Source organism: Blennius ocellaris, assembly GCF_963422515.1.
Source record: "Blennius ocellaris genome assembly, chromosome: 2".
Lineage (NCBI taxonomy): Eukaryota > Metazoa > Chordata > Actinopteri > Blenniiformes > Blenniidae > Blennius > Blennius ocellaris.
In genome coordinates, this window is record NC_137651.1 from 22,205,942 (window position 1) to 22,225,728 (window position 19,787).

General features: G+C 42.5%; 1 protein-coding gene across 2 annotated transcripts in view; it reads right to left on the minus strand.

Annotated features, from left to right (window-relative positions):
- LOC308136452 (unconventional myosin-Ic-like) overlaps nucleotides 1-19,787 on the minus strand; it is a 63,978-nt gene that overhangs the window by 43,730 nt on the left and 461 nt on the right. The window contains exon 1 of one of the 2 annotated variants that reach the window (XM_080504791.1): nucleotides 13,904-14,027. The exons of the other annotated variant lie outside the window; for it this stretch is intronic. The gene's annotated coding sequence lies outside the window, so the exon portion shown is untranslated. Of the gene's footprint in view, nucleotides 1-13,903; nucleotides 14,028-19,787 lie in introns of those variants that run through there. 2 annotated transcript variants of the gene reach the window in all.

A 19,787-nucleotide genomic window follows, 5' to 3' on the forward strand; every position in this document is an offset into this window, starting at 1 on the left:
TGCACCGTGTGTGTGTGTGTGTGTGTGTTTTGACATAACTTGCAATCTGTGAGCTTATGAAAGCTATTTATTGACACAAGGGGGGTTCCCAAGAGCCACACACACTCAGAATGTTCCTGTTACTCTCTCTGTGTGTGTGTGTGTGTGTGTGTGTGTGTGTGTGTGTGTGTGTGTGTGTGTGTGTGTGTGTGTGTGTGTGTGTGTGTGTGTGTGTGTGTGTGTGTGTGTGTGTGTGTGTGTGTGTGTGTGTGTGTGTGTGTGTGTGTGTGTGTGTGTGTGTGTGTGTGTGTGTACCAGACCATAACCCCGTCATTCTGCCACTTTGAGCAGATGTGCGACCGAACGACAAAAGAAACCAGCAGCAGGCATGAAAGAAGCTAATAGGAGGAAACTGAGCTGAACTCTTTTTTTTTTTTTTTTGTTTCTTTTCACAGACCAAATATGGAGACACTCAACATCCTTCACACACTTTTCCACTGTGGCGGCGCTTTGGTCATGCAGGCATTTCCTCAAGTGTCTCGAGCCGTCCATAAAGACATGATGCCGGGTTCGAGGCAGCCGGATCCTGCAGGGGTGATTTCTGCTTGTCCGTTTAACCGATTTTGAGAAGACTTTAAGCCTCCGACGCTCTCCCAGAAACAGACGGAAATAACCTTTAATATAAGTGGCTGAGGTCGTGACACACTGCTCCACATTCACACCTCGGGTTTTTTTTAAAGAAGACCAGATCTTGATGACGGTTCAAAGACTTTTTGGTTCAAGTGACTCACACTTCCAACAGGGTGACGTTTGCTCACAGGCTAAGGTAGCAGTTGGACGATTAAGGCTAAATTTCCAACATTTAAAAGCGAAAACAAATCATGTTTTGCCTTTCCGCTTCAGAAAAAGGTTTTGCCTTTACACAGCAGCATTTTGAAAACAATGTCCGTTCACATGGTAACGTCGCAGTGAGCACGCCAGGCCACCAATTGGCACCGTTGTTTGTATTTGTATTTAAAACCACATAAACATATGCGTGCAGAAAACAACACACTATAAGCATTAACAATGGCGACAGCACGGACAATTGGTATGTCAGTGACGATCGGGCGACTCAACTATAAAACTACCACGAGAAACGTTTTCAAAAAGTTGCATTTCAGTGACTCCAATCAATATTGTTGTGGAAACGGACACAAGAAAAAGTTTTGCGTTGCTCCACTTTCAGTTTTGCTTCATGAACGTCAATTATGTTTCCTGGACTCATTTGCAAAGTGTTTAAACTTATTGCTGGATGTTTCTGCTTCTGATTCTGCTTCCGTTCTTGATAATTCCGCTGTTGATTAAATGTTGAAAGTCAGAATTTGACCATTTGAAGCCTTTAATCACAGTATTCAACAACTACATCACATTTTAGTTATCAGACAGTTCAAGTTTCTGGTGCCATTGAAAATCATGTTTAAACTAATTCACTTCAACAGAAGAGTTATTTCTGGTTTCTATTCTAATCAAAACTCGACACTAAAGAAATTTCTCTTGCAGGAAGTGAGGATTAGCTGAAGTGTAACGACTGGCTACTGTTCAGGTATAGAAATGAACAAATTGTACACACGTACTCTTCCCACGGCCGTCCTGCCTTTCCTACAACAGCGGGGCAGGTGGAGACTTGCTGAGAAAGAACTCCAAACACGACGAACATTTTTACCTCGCCAACCCCCATGTCTCCCTCTCCCTGCCTCCAGCATGTCTTCCCTCTCGCAGCCTCGCTCTGAGATATCCACCTCCGCCTCGCCTTTCCAGACCCAGACCTCTTCGTCCATCGTCTGGCCTCGTTTATAAAAAAGGTCCAACAGTTTTCAGTCTGTTCTCTCAAGATTACAAATCAGCTGCCCAGACAGTTTTTTTTATTTATTTATTATTTAAAGATATAATCGCTCTTGTGTGACGTTTTTATAGGCTAAGCTAATACATATACATATACATACACCTTTAAACATAAGAAAACTCGCATTGAGAAGTGATTGACAACAAGCTTAAACTGTACGGAGAAAGACATTTTAAGTGAAAATGCATAATTTTAGTGTTTTCAATCAAGAACGGTATTGCGATGACACAACAGCGTTTTTAATATCCATTTAAATGGAAACTGCAGAAACACTGTAGTTAGAATGTTGGGAAATGACTTGTGGCGGTTATATTTTGTAATGAAACTACATCCACAATTCAGAAAATATAAAATATGAGAAGAAGTATGAAGGTTAACTGAATCATCTGTAAACATCACTGAAAAATGAACTTGAACAAAAAAGTGGATGAAAGCAGGCAAGTCTATTTATTCTACAGTGTCTATAAAAGAAATCAAGGTCTTTTTTTTATGTGACGAAGCTGAACAAACAAAAATCTGTCTGTAGAAAATGGTCCCATATTCATCTACATTTCAAATGAATTATGAGAAACCAGAGTTTCAAAAAAGCATGTAAAAACACCCTGAATATAAATATTTTACCTCGGAATTGGATGATATTTCCCAAAGTTTCACCCCCCCCCCCCCCCCATAAAAAGCTGAATATTAATTTAACCCATACTGGTGCTTTTTTCCTGGGAATTCAACATAAAAATGTGTCACTCTCGTGTGATTATTTTTTTCCCCTCGCCTCCGTGCAAAAGACAGGCACTCTGTGATGTCCTCCGAGTGAATAAGGAAACGTTTCATCAAATTGAACTGACGGCAATAAATTGAGCACATAAACACGCTCACAGTCCGCAGTATTCCTGGAGCATTGTGGCTGTTTGGACTGAGCCGCAGTTTCCAAACAGTGAATTTCCTGTTTACATGGAGAAGTTCCTCTTTATGAGTAGACTTTATTAACAGCCACAAAACAAAGCTCGATGATTGGAAAAGAGACGCATAGCTGCTGAATAAAGCCTGCGTTCTTTGAGGGATCCATCTATTTGAAGCAGGTATAGGAAAAGGTGTGCCAAGATGCGTCTTTCTCTGCTTTTCTGGAGTCTCTCACAAGTTTCTGAAGTCTTTCTGCTCGCTTTCTGATTTCTATTCATACTTTCAATCCCGCTGTGGACATTTTTCTTTTTGGAGACGTTTTTCTTGCTCTGTCAGTCCAATACGCCGTAGCAATGGTGGATTTTGTTTTCTCTGGTACGGAAGCAGCTTTCTGCCATACAGGGACACCTAGTGGTCATAGCTGGTATTTACCACTATGGCCAGGTGACCAGTCTAACAACAAAGTGAAATATTGTCCTGACAATATGGTACTTTATAGATGTGTGCCTACATGCCTTTGGAGACTTCGAGTGACACTAAATTAAACCACAATTATCCTGCACATGAAACAAAACCATGTTAAAGAACAGTTTATATATTGCCGAGGTCCCACATGTTAGCATTTATTACCATTAAAAACTTCTGTGAAAACGGTTAATGACTTCTTATATGAGAAAAATGTGAAATCATGTTAGTTATTAGTAGTTACTTATAAGTTGTAGTCCAAAGCAATAAATATATTGATTTAAATATTGATGAAGAAAATCTATGATTTTTTAAAACTTTCTTAGAAAGCAACCATTGAGTTTTACATTAATAATTAAGTCTAGAATTTGAAATTAGAGAGAACATGCTCCTCACCATGCAAATCCACAACCTTCTAACCACCATTCAGCAGCTACGGTGAAGTCGGTAAACCTTTTCTGTGTTTGGGGCCAACCTAGACCAGAGGAGGGACTATTTAGGGAAAAATACAGCTTTTAAAGTGCGACAGTCAGATGGACGGCTCCTCAGAGGCCATGGGCTTCTCATTAAACTGCTGTTGAACTGTCAGCAGGCACTGACATTAGCCCTGACGAACGACCGGGATAATTCACCGGCAACAGCTCGAGCTCAGAGAGCAGCCTCTCCAGAGAAAGTAACCAAACAGACACTCTCCTCCTCAACTCCAAGATGCAGTGTTGTGCCTGAACAAGTTCAATGAACACTCGTTCATTGAACTTGGGCCTTAACATGTAAGGGGGAAAACAGCCAATCTGGCAACAGCAGCCACCACAGAGTCGCACCACCGCATGCGTCATGAAAATGTGACGCATCGTGGCAAAAACAAATAGAAGAGAGCAGCACTACCTCAGACTTTGCCTGCACAATTAATACTTCACCTTCGTATGATTACTTAAAAGAATTTTATGAAAAGGTCGGTGATGATCCAGGTTGGAAAAATCATACCTTTTTGTGTGAACTTTGCCCTCCGGGTTTCAAGAAGCAACTCCGAACTTCAACAACAACAACAGCAAACCTGAGACGGCACATTAAACTAAAGCACCCGCCAAGCCTTTCAAGGTATATGGAGAAACAAAACAAAAAAATCAAATGACGGCGAGTTAATAATGGGCTGAAAATGGTTCTTTTATGACCCGAGTTCTAGAACTTTTCTTTGGGCAAACGAGTCAGGAACAAATTGATTCACTAAAAACTGAAAGGTAAATCGATAGGTAAATCGATAAATCGATAAATAATGCTTAAATGTTTCGCACTTTGAGGTAAATCTTAGGTTTCTTACCTCAGCCTGGATCCTCCCTCAGATTGTGTTTGTGTTCGTACAAGAATTATGTCGACACATCTTCTGGACTTTGCTGTCAACAGTAAACTGCAGCTCACAATGGTCTTTCTTGAGGGTTTTACTATTTTAACTTGTAATTTGTTTGTAGAACCTGCCTGGTATATTTTCCTTTGCACCTGAAGGACTACTATACGTTTTTTTGGTTTGTTTTTTTAAATAATTCCTCATTAAAAAATACCATTCAAGCAGCATGCTTTTGAGAATATACTATAGGGGTGGGAGCTGGTTACTAGTGTGAACCGAATGGGTGGCAATAGGGAAATGCCAGTATTCTGAGGGTAATAGCTTGCAGCAACATATTAGAAAAACAAAAACAAACTATTAACTACTTCATTTTTTAAACTAAATTATGAACGATGAACTGAACTAGTTCATTTTAAAATTTGTGAACTGAACTTCCAAGGAGTTCATGTGGAACCTGAACTTTCCCCAAACACTGCCGAGACGGCAGTTCAACGCAACAGCTTCGCAGTACCATCACATCGACCACCCGCGGTTCGGCTGTCGGGACAGAAAACACACAGCTGCACCACAGAAAAGCACATTTTCTGTCCTAGTAACCAAAAAGGGAAACACATGTAGACACGCAGGCACGCCGGGCATCTCGAGGCCGTTCCCATGTCAGTGAAACATGACGCTGCATTTCCAGACATGGCAACTCTCTCCTGAGACCGAGGGGATGAATGGCAGCGTGTTGGGAGTGAAGACGAAGAGATATTCCATGTGAATAACAGCAATGCGCTTCAGATTAGTGGCTGCTACTCAAACCCTACAAGATCAAAGTTTTTCAAAAGATTTCATAAACAGATTGCCGATTATTTCAAGAGCACCCGATTACAAAAGCTAGTATATCTATGTAGAGAGTTGTGTGACTCACTGTAAATTAGTAATAGTTTACAGGAACTTTGCACGAACAAATGTAATCAGTCACTTCAGAAGTTAACTCTTAAAATGCTTAAATGCCTCTTCAGTGCGTCCTACTGCTACTTACAGTACGACGACTTCCACGGCCCAACATGCTAATTACATCATTTTCCACGTTTCTGGCATTTCCATGTAAATGGACATGGGTTTTCAATATGTTGTTGCGTAAACCCGCAAGAGTTTTCACAAAAAAAAAAACCCAACAAAAAAAAACGTTGGTAAACAAGCCTAAAGAGCCCAGTGAAATCCAGTAAACAGGAGCTTAGTGAAATAGTTTTAAAGACAGTAGCTTCTGATAATGCCACGTCAGTCAGGACCTTGTACTGTGCAAGAAAAGTTCAGGCTGTGGGGCCACGGTACGGGCAAGTGGTGGACCACATGCAACCCCCCCAATCCACAACTCTGTTAACAATTAAAAAACAAACAAACTGATAAATACAAAAATACTGATATCTGAAGCAACACCACCATGTCAATTCCACTGAAAGTATCCAAGGCACACAGTGTGAGAAGATGTAAATGGTACCTCCCAAGTGAAATGATTAACTGTTGACCCTCAACAAATGAACAGGCACATTCAGCAAATACCATCTCAAGAGTACTACTCGGTGACATTCCACCCCGAACCACACCCACAACCATTCAGATCTCAATGTACAGCTGCCGAATCCTTCGCCTTTCTAAAGGGGGAGAAGGATTCCTCCGCACACGTCCACGAATCTCAGCCGTTCAGACTGGGCAGGGCTGCAGGGCATGTTCGATAGCTGGATATTTGTGTTAAAGGGGAATGTGGCTCACAGCAGCTGTGAAGAGGCTAAAAATACTAGAAATAACTGGGATATCCTGGTAGCTTACGGAACTAAAAAAAAAAAAAAAAAAGGACATTATTAAATATACATGCAGAGTAAACAGCACCTAATGCACCAAAAAAAAAAAAAAAAAAAAACCAAAAGAAACCTATTTGAATGCTCCTGTTTGTGTGATTCTTAGTCGAGATCATTTGCAAATGTTATGCAAAGTGGAAGGGGCATGAAATGTAGCACGCTATATGCAAGATCTTTGTAAATTAAGGCTTTAAAACTCACTGTACAGACTCCGAGGGTGTCTTCGAAAGAAAAAAAGTGTTTGTAGTTTGTATTCATTTTTCAGGATTTTTGTGCTTCCGACTTCTGGACTGTTGCATTATTGCATCACTCAGCCCATCTTTTGGGATTGTGTGTACTGCATCTACCGACATTATATTTCGCAGTCCTACTGAATACGCAAAGACAATATAACTGACAGTTTTGCCGTTGAGAGGAGTGGAAATTATTTCAACTTCAGCAGCACTACTTTTTCTGTTCGGGCTGCTGCGTATACTGTTAAGATAGTTGCACTCTCCAGCATATCCTTATGTTAATTATCAAGTGAAGACAAGGGCTCAGATTACAGGACGCACGACCGTCTTCATGAATTCCTTTCCTCTGTATCGGCTGCCGTTCCCTGCTCTGCCACCAACGCCTGGCTTCTCTCCTGCGACTGCACAGACAACTATTATTGGATCGTTGCTTGATAACAAGTGTTTCTCACCTTCCTGCTCACACTCTCCTTCCATACCACTCCTCTCAGTGGGTGCAAGGCCACACCGGCCTGTACTGTGACTTTATCAAAGCTCCACCAGTTAAAGGTTAACCAAACGGTACTGAGACCGACTCCACCAAGGACATGCGCTGGTCACCAGCCTCAAGGGAATGGAAAAATTAGCTGTTATATCCACTCAGTTTCACTTCCAGAGTGGGTTTTCTTTGAGACCATGACAATTAAGTTGAATTTTGGCAAATCTAAATAATCTACATTTAGCAGTTGATTCACAGTTGTGTAACATTAACCCATCAGTTATTACATTCTCAAATGTTTTTTTTTGGCTACTTAAATAATACAAAAACGTATTAATTTTTCAGTTTTTGTTTATATTATTGATTATATTAGGGTAAAATTTGGCCAAAATTATGTTTTTGCAGGTTTTACATTATTGACCATCATTATATTGCCTTGAGTCTGAATGGTGCTTTATGATGAGATGTACCTTGCCTATTGGTTTGCTCGGCAAATCTTTACCCATAACCAGACTCCAGTTTCTTCCGATACTTCCGTCTCTCACGCTCACATTCAAACCTGAGCGAGAGACTCGCTCGCTAAAAATAGTGGGACAGGAGATTAAAAAGGGGTCGACGCCGAGGAGACGAATCTATTCAGGATCACTTTGAGAATGTTCCCATGTGCTACACACACACACACACACACACACACACACACACACACACACACACACACACACACACACACACACACACACACACACACACACACACACACACACACACGGAAACACACGGAAACACACAACACAAGGCCTTGTTTCAACAAACGGTCAGAAATTTGCCTTTGGAGGAGGGGTGGGGGCGTCCAAACACGGCGGGGAAAGTACAGGTACGTTCACAGGTGAGGTAAAGACTAAATTTGCAGCTTGAGCTAACGAAACTATCAGGTAATCTACGTCTATTTGTGGATGGTTCATACAGGGAAGGGGAGGAGGAGCAAAGCCGAGGTGGGGGGGGGGGGGGGGGGGGGGGTTCTTATTTAACAGACCACCTACCTTCTCCATGTGTGGGAGGGAGGCAGAGCTGGAACATAGAGACTCACATTAAGAGGGATTGAGATAAATACCCATCACTTCACGTGGATTATAGTATGTAACACAGAGGTTAGGAGCGTGGGTAACATCTAACGAACCTTGGAAAAGCCAAACATTTGGAAACAAAATCCTTCTACCGCAGAGGTGGAGGTACGGCAACAGACACTAAAGCCAGGTTTTTGTGTGCCAAAGCAGCGAGGGAGCAGATGAGATGGGATTAGCGGTCATCTGGTCCCATCGGGGCTAATCCCGGTGCAGGTGTGCAGGTGATGGGAGTGTGTACAACGGAGCTGGGATTAGGAAGTGACCGAGTCAGCAGAGCGGTGACTAAACAAGAATGGGCTGTCCGTGTCGAGCGCTGGCGGACTTCACCGGCGGAAAGGAGGCGACCGAGCGGGCAGACGTCACCGGTTCCGATGGTCCGGATTAATCGATCACTACTCTTGACAGAGCTTTCAAGTACGAAAGACAAGAATGATTAGATCACAATGAAATTGTAATTAACGGATTAAAAACTCAATATCAATTGCCATCCCGAATTATTCCACCCCTGGTGGCCACATGGCAGAAGACAAGCAACAACAACGTCGAAGAAAAATGACCAAAAACTGCAAAGTGCTCCGATTCTCAAACAAAATTAGAGGCAAGAGAAAGAGCACCGTCACTTGGAAGAACAAACCAGCAGAATCACCATCATCACCATAAGGGTTTGCATTTATCACAATGCATTACTCGACATTCTTACAAGTTCAGCTGATAATCATGCAGCCATAGTTTCAAGATAAAAGCATTGAAATAGAGATTGCACACATATGGCGGACACTTTTTCAGTGGAACCGATTTGGTTTTGAGTACAGTATAAAATCTATTATTACAAGCTCTGGAATATAAATAAACATCCAAGAGAATTTTTAGCGAGAAGTTCCATCAGCAGAGCAGCTTTTGTTATAACAGGAGCCTTTTAAATGTTCATCGTCTGACGAGTTCCCATCTATTGCAGTCACGCCGCATGTACAAAAATGGCAGTGAGGTTGCCGCGCAGTTTGACTCATGTCCAGGGTGGTTTCCAGTCCCACAGCACGGCAGTCGGGGCTGAAATAGTGAGCAGAAAGCAGGACGCAGTCGCTCTTGAGCTTTTATTCCCAGCAGGGCGGGGCCGGCTTCCAGATGTGGGAAAGAATCGGATTGGAAAAGCAAAAGCAGCTGCCAGCAGAGAGCGGGCTCCAAGCTAACACACTGTACACACTGTACACACTGAAAACGGTCCATCTTGATCCATCTCTGGGTTAAAAACTCACCACTTTCACCAACTACCGACACTTCAGCTTGTTTTTCGAAGCCCATTTTTCTCATAAACGTCTCATAGAAAGCGTCCCTTCTATCATAATGTAATGTAATTTGACACCAGGCTCATAATGTCGGCTGCTTGTCTGAAGTTTAAAAAGAATGGCTTGAGAGACTTGATGGGACATTAGTGTCTTTTCTGACCTTTTAGCTCAGATATTATGGCACAAGTTGATCGGTGACAAACTAATTTAACCGGTACTGAAAATGACACAATTCCGTTTGCGTTCCAAGCAAATTTGAAATATCTTAGCAATTTGAGGATCAATAAAGTCTCATATTTCAGCAATAATACGTATGGAAATCTAAAGCAGTGGTTGGAAATGGCACATTTGATTGAACCAGCTATAATTAATGTGAAAATCGTACGTCAAAAGGCTTCAGTTCCATGTGAACGTGAATGTGAATAGACACTCCTGGAATCCCACGCTTGAACGTGACACACTCCTAATCATTTCTGGGCTGCGAGGTTTGGTTTCTTTTGAGCCTCTCGAGCTCTTCAAGGGTTCTTCAACACACTCGCATTTCCTGGTCTGACTCCCACATACGCAAAAACAGCGGTGACCATCCAAACGCCCCCACGCATACCTCCAACATGACCAGTCAGGTCTCATTTAATCCAATTTCATTATCACTTCTGATCTCATTCCTTAGCTGGAGCTCACAGGAAGTTTCAAAACACTGAAGTAGCTTTGAGATTTAAAATCAAAGTAATAAAAAAAAAAAAAAGAGTAATTGAAACTCAATGGAGTGAATGAATGGAGTTTATTGGTTTTAAATGGAAATGCATATGAACTTTTGCACTGCTAATCTGATCTAATCTAGTCAATAAACAGCAGCTTCACCAATAAAACAGATCGGCTATCACTTGTTGGTCCTCCTGAGTGTTGAGAAATAAATACAAAGGCCATGAATCCACTGCCATCGACTCGTTATCAGGGCCGCTCCCGGCTTTGTCTCAATGCCATATCTCTGCTTAATGTTATCGGTGCAATATGTGCTGAGCTCAGCCGGATCTCAACGCTTCGGGTCCGAAACCAGCCATGTTCCACTTGACACGCAGGCCGAGGAGCAGCTGCGAGCCTCATGACCCCAGCATGGAGCTGTGCATGTTTGATCCTGCTCAACTAAATAGTTTACTGGAAGAATTGCTTACTTGGGAACATTTGAAGCTCCAGCCTGGCTGGTATTGGTTTATTTAGCGGAGACATACTTGGATGCGACTGCATTAGTACGAATTTATTATCGAAAAGCAAGCTTGTCCAAACTCTATCAATAAAGTATTGGATTATAACATTCTGCTATATGGTTGAAGTATGATTGATCAATAATTCTGAGGGTGAGAACTTGATGCTCATGTGTATCAATAGTGCTATTAAAACAGTTACTATAATATTTTAGGTTTTATTACATAAAACTATTAATCATCAGTGGAGACTATATAGAAAACACTGTTTTACCTTGAATCAAACAGTATTTAGCCATTTGGTTCCAAAAGTCAAAGTGTTCAGGTAACATTAGGATCAGTAGGAAAGTGTCATGGCCACCGTGGGTTCTCCTAGAAGCCTCATGCGTTTAAAGAAAAGTAGCATACTCTAATTCTAACGTGACATTCCACATTAAAATCGCACACAGCAGTAAATCTCACACGGACAGGAGGAGACACTCGGGTCAGGGACATGGTGGTGTTCTCCGGTTCCCCCACCCACAGACCTTCCACATGTTTCCTCCTCTTTTCATTCATTAAAGTCTTCACTTCCCTCGGCGTGACGGCAGCGTTGTCACCAGCCACGCCGCCGCCAGCCGACGACTGCAAGTCCCAAAAGAGACGCGACGGAGGGTCAAAGTGGAAATCGAGCCCTCGTCGAGTACTTCCTGTATCGCGGTTCAAGTACACAGGTGTAAGCGTGCAAGTGTGTGTGTTTCCTGCTGTAGCGAACAGCCATGGGCAGGGGGGGGGGGGGGGGGGGCAGGTGTGTCCTGTGGGGTCTCTCCCAGGATGCAGAAGGGGAAACCTTGAGCCCGTCAACAGCAGGAACGACATCCACCAAAATGAGGCCGAGGACACTCGTGACTCACCAAGGGGTCATTTATAATACAAGGTTACAGGGTTTCTACTGCATCTGATGTAATGAAGAGTCTCAACCGTCTCTGGCTGGACTGTAAGAGGGGAAATCTGCAGTGAAGAACCACCATAAGAGGTTGAAGCTGCACGGGGAAGGCAGAAATCCATTCAAGCAGATGATTTACGACGCCTCTTTGTGGCAGTTTTGATTCTATTTGTGGTTCTATTGCACCTCTTTGGAGTCATTTTGGGTCTTAATGTCGTGTCACTTTGCAGCTGCTGTGGAATTTTTTTTTTCTTGCACATGTTTAAACCCCTTTTGGATCATTATGGGGCTTGTCAAGTGTCATTTTCTGTCATGTCATCTGTCTTTTGCAGTTGTCTAGACTGTTCCACCGGCTTCAGGTAGTTTGAGGTCACAGATAGATGTCGTTGTTTTGCGCCACTCTGGATTAATTTCTTGGCTTTTTGATTCGGTTTGCACTCCTTTGCTTGATTTAAAAAATTATAATAATAAATTGCTGAAGTCGTTTTTGCATAATCTTAGTAGTTTGGGTTTTCTGTGCCCCTTTGGGGAAGTTTGAGATTCTTGTAATTATTTTCTGTCACAGGAGGTTTTGCTCAGTTTTTGTTTTGGTCTTTTAGACATTATCTGACGTTCCTCTATTGGTTGGTGAGTTGCTAACATTTCATTTGAAAAATCCTATTTGCAAAATGTCATCCGGACTGGACTTGGCATCATCTAAAACTTAATAGCCGTCTCCAGCGCTCAAGTCTGCAGAACCAAAAGCTGAACCCCGTTGAATCAGGAACCCGTCCCGTGGTTAAAAAAAAAACCCCAACTAATTCTGACCTCAAACCTTACAAACACCACAACTCTGCTGCAGCCATGAACCAGAAATATCCCAGAGAAAGTCCGCCCATCGCAAGAAAAATAAAGAAAAACCCAACTTCCAGCATCTGCCCCACATCAGTCCAGTGGAAAGAGAAGCTAAATACAGCTCAGCAGTGAGAATCCAACTGGGGCACCGGCTTTGGAAAAAAGTATTGACAGCAGTGCGCTGGATAATACAGCTGAGAGAATGTGTGACCTCCATGTTAGCCAATCATCTCCAATAACAAGCTGGCATTTAAAAAAAAGAAAAAAGAAAAAAAGGAGCTTACAGCTGCGGACCGAGGCCCTGACCTCCGGACGACCTTCAAGCAGCAGGTCGGCTCATTTCTCCACGTGTGCAAATTTACAAAACTCCACCTTCCCCTTCACTCATCATCAGGATGAAGGTCAGCACATTAGACACCCAGCCCAGATTTCAGACAAGTTAACAGGTGGAGCGGCTGCTTCTCAAAGCCTCCGTCAGCAGGGGGGGGGGGGGGGGGGGGGGGGGTTGCTTTCTCAGCTTGAAACTGACAGCTGAAGACAACTTGGGGGGGCTCACCTGCAGCTTCACATCACCTGATTCATGGAGTCCAACACCAGATCACAGTGACGGGGGCTTGACTCAATGGATTGAGGTGTGCTGAAGCGTGCAGGACGCCACTGACCTGATCCACAGGTTAAAGTGCCTCCATGGTGCAGGAGAAGGGTTGGGCCGCTCATTCAGAGGTCAACAGTACTGATAAGCTCCAGAAGCACCTTTGTCCTCAGGTGTGACTGGCTGGGAGGTGTTAAGTTAACTCGCTTAATCTGTCGCCTGTCTGGGCCTCTATAAAAAGAACACGGGATTGAAGGATTTCACGTCAGATCTACTCGGGGGGGAAAGAAAAAAACAACAACAAACGAGCCAATACAAGCGACTACAAATATAAACAGCCGTCAGGAGAGAAACTTCACATCAAACATCATATCGACGTTGGGAATTCACAACTGGCGTTCACTCTTAGAGTCGACACACGCCCAAAGCTACAGTCACACTTATTTGACACTAACTTTTCAGCTGGAATGCGCTTCATTGCGCAGCGAGCTTCGCCCTCGATGCCCTCAGACGCACCGAGACTCGAAAATAACGTGCAAACTTTTCTTTTTGAAAAGACAAGTAGTGAGGAATGGTTCAATCTGCTTCTCTAAAATGTGCTGGGAGGGGGAAGAAAAATGAAAAAGCCTGTGACGCGTTAAATGACGTTTTAAGCTGTAGTTTGGTCCATTTTGGATTTATGTTTTCCTTCTTTATGATCCAGCTTTAACAAATAAGCGCAGGCACGTTTAAAGACCGCTGTTGTGAACGGCAAAGACAGTGTAGAAAATACATTTAAAAAAAAGCGGCGCAGGAAGGGAAGTCGTGCGTAAAGACGTACCTTAGAACAGACGAGGTGAAAGACTGCGCGCGTGTGGAGCGCAGATTTGTATCCGAGCGCTTGAGTGAATCGCCGGTGTGTGTGTGTGTGTGTCTGTCCTCCTGCCGGGTGTCTCTCCGGTGTGTCTCCGGGCCCTCCCACTGTGCGCTCTGCGCCCCGGCTTCTCCCACCGCCCCTGCTCAATGATCGCACACCCACACCCACACGCCTCCTCCTCCCTCTCTTCACGCCACAATCTGATCGCCAGATAATCGCGGTACTAAACTGTCCACACGCAGTGTTTCGAGTTCCCCTTCAGCCGCCCCGCACGAGCCGTGTGGTAACTTCCACCCGCCTTCCTTCTCTGCCTCTGAAGGGCTGCACCAGGAAGTTCACCCAAAAGCCTTCCCACCGCTCCCACACCGTCGGATCCCAGTTCATTCCAGTACGGAAACACGCACCCCAAGACTCCCCTCTCTCTCTCTCTCTCTCTGTCTCTCTCTCTCTCTCGATCGGGGTCCAGTCTGGACCTGGACACCCCCAGTTCTCATGTTTCACACGATCCAAAGCTCCAGAAAAGCCCGGTCAGACGCTCAGGTGTGCACACAAAGCATGCAAGATTAGACACGTCACATCTCCATGCACTTTTTAGTGTCGTTTATTTCTTTTTCTTTCTTTTTTTTATGAGATCCACCCGCACGCGACACCTCCCGGTGTCCCACAACTTTTATTTGACAGTGACGCACCTGCCACGGCCGCAAAATATCATTCTAATCCAACTAGAATCCAAGTGAGATTAATTAAAATAACTGTCTGGACAGCAGGAATCCACACAGACAAGCGGTTAAATAAGCAGAGGTGGCTGAAATCCTTCTATCCCATAGGTGTGTCCTCTGTGACGTGATCATGCACGTTTTCTCTTCTACGTGACACACACGTCAAAACTGCAGCGGCGATCACGCGCCGTGCGCGTGTTTCAAAGAGTTCTCCCTCCATCTGCTGCCCGTGAAGATCACTGCAGCTTCACTCCTCACTGATATATATATATATATATATATATATATATATATATATATATATATATATATATATATATATATATATATATATATCCCTATAATGCCAAATGCATCAAATTTGATAGAACCATTTCTGAGGCCTATTGCATCACCCTATGGTAGAAACTTCACTCAAAACCCTCTTGTAGCCAATCTGATACTTGTCTTCTACCCCCTGGTGGATACCTTTATCACTACAACAATTCAGACACAGCACAGTGGACAATCCAAGATGGCCACTTTCAGATGGTCCCCAACTCACTGGATCAGGGTCAAGAAAATTGGAATTTTTATGATTTTCCAGTGACATTTTCTATGAAATTTTTTATAATATTCTAACATGAGTACTTAATCTGTTGAAGCAAGTTATAATTACTTACTTTTTTGCATTTTAGTATATAGTAAAATCGTGCATAAAATTTGTGTTCAAATTTGATACTACAGGTAAAAAATGGAATTTAGTAGTAAATCCCCCAATTGTTATTATCTTTTATTTCTTGGTGCAATATGCATTATATTGATCATTGTGTGTCACAAAAATGTTTTGATCAATCAATTACACATAATACAGATTGAAATGTGATATTTACAACAAATAATTGCACTCAAAAATGGATAAACCTATGTTTCTTTATATGGCTAAACGGTACAGCGTTTAAGATGTCCTATGCTTACTTGATGGCAATTCAAGTGATGTAGAGGAGTTGATGTAAGAAGATGATAAGGTTTGGGATAAAGATTGGGCCCCTAATGCAGGCTTTGAATGAGAGAACTCTCGTACTAGTAGTAGCAGCAATGAGGAAGATAAAACTCTTGATGATGGGTTGGAAGAGGAGGGTCTAACAAGGTCACAGGCAACAAAACAGTTCTGGTAGAAGGGTACAGTATGAAGGATGAATAAGACCTGAGGAAACGGGCAAGAGGGTCCATGGATTACAGAGTCAACCAACCCAACGTAATAATTGTAAGGTGGTGTGACAACTAACCCGTCATCCTGGTGTCCTCTTTTGTGGGCATCGCTCCACAAGACCACTTGAAACACTGGGAAGATCAAATAATATGTCTTGGTTCCCAGACCATCCATCGTGGAAACACACAACAGATTCATGGGGGGGGGGGGGGGGGGGGGGGGGGGGTGCAGATCTTATGGATATGCAGTCTGCCCTGTACAAATATAGTTTCAAAACCAGAAGATGGTACTTGTACATCTGGTGGCATAGTGCCACAGTGGCACTCACCAATACTTGGTCCCTGTACCAAAGAGACCTGAAGGCCTAGAGAAAAATGTCATGCCCCTGAGAAGATTTCAGGCATGGGTTAGCATTTCCCTGGTAAGTGCAGTAAAAGCAAAAGTCGGGGTTGGTGGACCATGGTCCTGGTGGTCCTCTCCACCACAGTCACCAACATCACCACCACCACAGAGGAGGTGGCGATCCACCAGTGTGCCTCCAGATGTGAGGAGAGATATGGTTAACCACTTCTCATCCTGGGAAAAGCGACAAAGGTGCAAGAACTGCACAGGACACTTTCCCCATATGCGCTGTGGAAAATGCAACGTCCATCTCTGCCTGAACAAGGATAGAAACTGTTTCCATGATTACCACATGGCATCATAAAATAAATGTCTTGGGAAACAGTCACAGTATTAAAAAATTAAGAGGCAGATGTTCTTGTTGTATTGCCTGAACTGCTATTTTCATGCTTACGACTGTTCATAATACAAGAAAAAGTTACGGGAAAAGGTAGCATTTTGAAAAAATAATAGGCTAATGTTCTAGTTAAATAGCCTTAACTGATGTTTTCATGCTTACCACTGTTCATAATAAAAGAAAAAGAAAGAGGCCTAAAGAGGCTGACGTTTTTGTTGTATTGCCAGAACTGCATGTAATGCCCAATGTATCATTTACGATACAAAATGAAAAACATATTTGCAAATAATTTTTTTTAATTTTTTTTTCAGATTATGTGTAAGGGCCTAATATAGGTTCCAGATTCAAAAAATCAGAATTTTCTGACCATTATTTCTGGGGTCAGGCATTACAGGGATATATATATATATATATATATATATACACACACACACACACACACACACACACACACACACACACACACACACACACACACACACACACACACACACACACACACACAATCTGTGTAAAAGTCGAAGCTCAAAGCAATAAAATCAAAAAAATATGTACAATTCTGTCAAAAAGCCTCATTTTTGCACATGAACATGCAGCACCACATTCACATTTCTGTGTGAAGCTCAAAAGCGAATTCATGCAGCAACAAAACCAGCGTCTGCTGCTCTGCTCCATCCTTCAGCGAACACGTCCTGCAGTTTGGGCAGAAATGTCATTATTTGTGGAGACTGGTTGAGGCCAAAGGCGGCGATGGGGAACTCCTTTTGACGCATGCAATTATCCATCAATATAACAATCTATATAACTGTGAAATTGCAGAGTAATATTAGAGATAACCATAAGAAAACACATACTATGCGACTAATGCTGCACCTACCACTGCTAATAATAATAACAATAATAATGTTAATGGTCGTCATCATAATTGGATAATCTTGTTAATCACTCAGTCTGAGTAAAGCTTGGTTGAATGTGTCCTTATTTTGAAATATTTTTCTTATTCGTGTAATAATTGGTCAGTGAGTCCACAAACTGTAGAATTAATTAATTCAGTGCAGACAGTAAAGATTAATTTTGAAACTGTTGAAGGTGACCTCAGGGTCAGAGCTGTAGTGACGCTGAACGGCCACACGGATGCAGCACACACACACACACACACACACACACACACACACACACACACACACACACACACACACACACACGTGAATTGTAGAAATACAACGTTGCTCAAATTCAATATTAATAATATTACTATTATCTTTTTATTTCTAGATTTGAAACCACGTTTAGACAAGGTCTATTTAATACAGACTATGAAAAACAAAATATCAATTTATTATAAACTCACATAAATAGACAGATCCAGCTTGAGAGGCAGAGTAGGACATAAAAGTAGTAGATGCAAAGAGAGTAAAATCAAATTCAATAAATAAAACAGTTCAAATCATAAGAATTTAAAAGCGATTCGACAGATTTTATCCTAAGAATTTAAAACGATAAAAAAAAATCTACTGAATGTTTAATTAGTTATAATTAGGATGGATTAAGGGTGGGGATTGATAAGCAAGTTGCTTCTCATTACTAATTTTCGGACAGTAAATATACATATACTGTATTATTATTATTATCCATATTACTATTGTTGTTGTTATGAATAGTAGTATTTTTTTCTCATATTATATTACCAGTACCACCATTAAATGTTTGAAATGAAGGTCTAGCAAACCAAACCAATAAAAAGCAACTTAAAGCATAATCTACCAGAAAACATTTCTTGCTTTTTTTGTTTTTTGTTATTATTTTAAGAACCTTTTCCCTCCAGTTTTGATGCTCTTAACTCAGGGTTTTCTGTACCATGTCACTCAGCAGGATAAGATCTCGATAAGCGGTCAGAGCTCCGCCCCCTGACCAATATGATCTCTTGGTAAATGACCTACTCATTCCTAAATGAGCTGCAGCATAGAGAAGAGGATAAATTAGTTTAAAGTGATGATTCTGGCATAACAAAATAAATCCTGGTCACTGAGGCTTTGAAGGATGTTTTTGTTCTTGACTTGTTTAAAGTCTGTTTTTCCTCCACGAGGGTTGATCTGGAGCAATGAGGTCAATGGTCACACCTGACAGAACTGCAGCAACATGAATTTATGGAACACAGAACGACTCGTGTCATCACGGTGACGAATTAATATTTCAACACAAAGAAGAGAAACTCAGCCTCAAAACCACAGGATGGAAAATCGAAACTAAAATAAGAGCGGAGAGGAATTAAAGGCCGACACGTTTCTGCTGGAATAAAGTGAAACTGAAATTGTCTGTGTATATCGCAGAGGAATTAATATTATATAATCATGGTCATACGTGTGTGTGTGTGTGTGTGTGTGTGTGTGTGTGTGTGTGTGTGTGTGTGTGTGTGTGTGTGTGTGTGTGTGTGTGTGTGTGTGTGTGTGTGTGTGTGTGTGTGGTTTCATTACAAAAAACAAACAACAGCACCTGCTTGTGGTCCTACATGAAAACTGCATCATTTTCAAAACGTTGCAGTGTCATCACAAAACCTTTCTGAAACAAAAAATTAAATGCAAAAGCGATGTTTTCATTTGAAACGTTGCTTAAGCCGGGTGTGAGATTTGAACTGCACTGATCTCCTCTAAAAAACCCTGAACCCCCCCCCCCCCCAAATAAGAGGGCGGGGTAGTTACTGACTCTCACACCTTTCACACACTCCAGCACTCCGGGCTGAGCTGACCTGACCTGGCAGGAATGTGAGCAGGAGGAACAAATGAAGCCGAGAGCTGGAATGTCTTTGTCGTTTCCTCTGGTCCGGGCTACAGTACACCCCCCCCACTCCCACAGCCCCCCATCAGGGACCAGCCTGCTGCATTACCCACATTCCTCACCCTCACACCCTCTCACCCACGGTCCAGTGTCAGCTGCCCTCACTCCTTCATTCAGCACATGTGGATTATCAGACGCTCAGATTGAGCAATGCGTCATCAAAGAAAGAGCTTTGATGACTAGGTACCCCCCACCCTGGTGGTGGGGGGGGGGGGGGGGGGGGATTACCTAGCTACAGTAAGAGAGGCAACTTTGCAAATGACTGATATGCTGAATGCTGATTTACACATCCTTAAAAGAATAATATTTTTTTTTAAAACATAAAACAAAAACAAACATTGTAAACCTTTATTGTACGAGGGG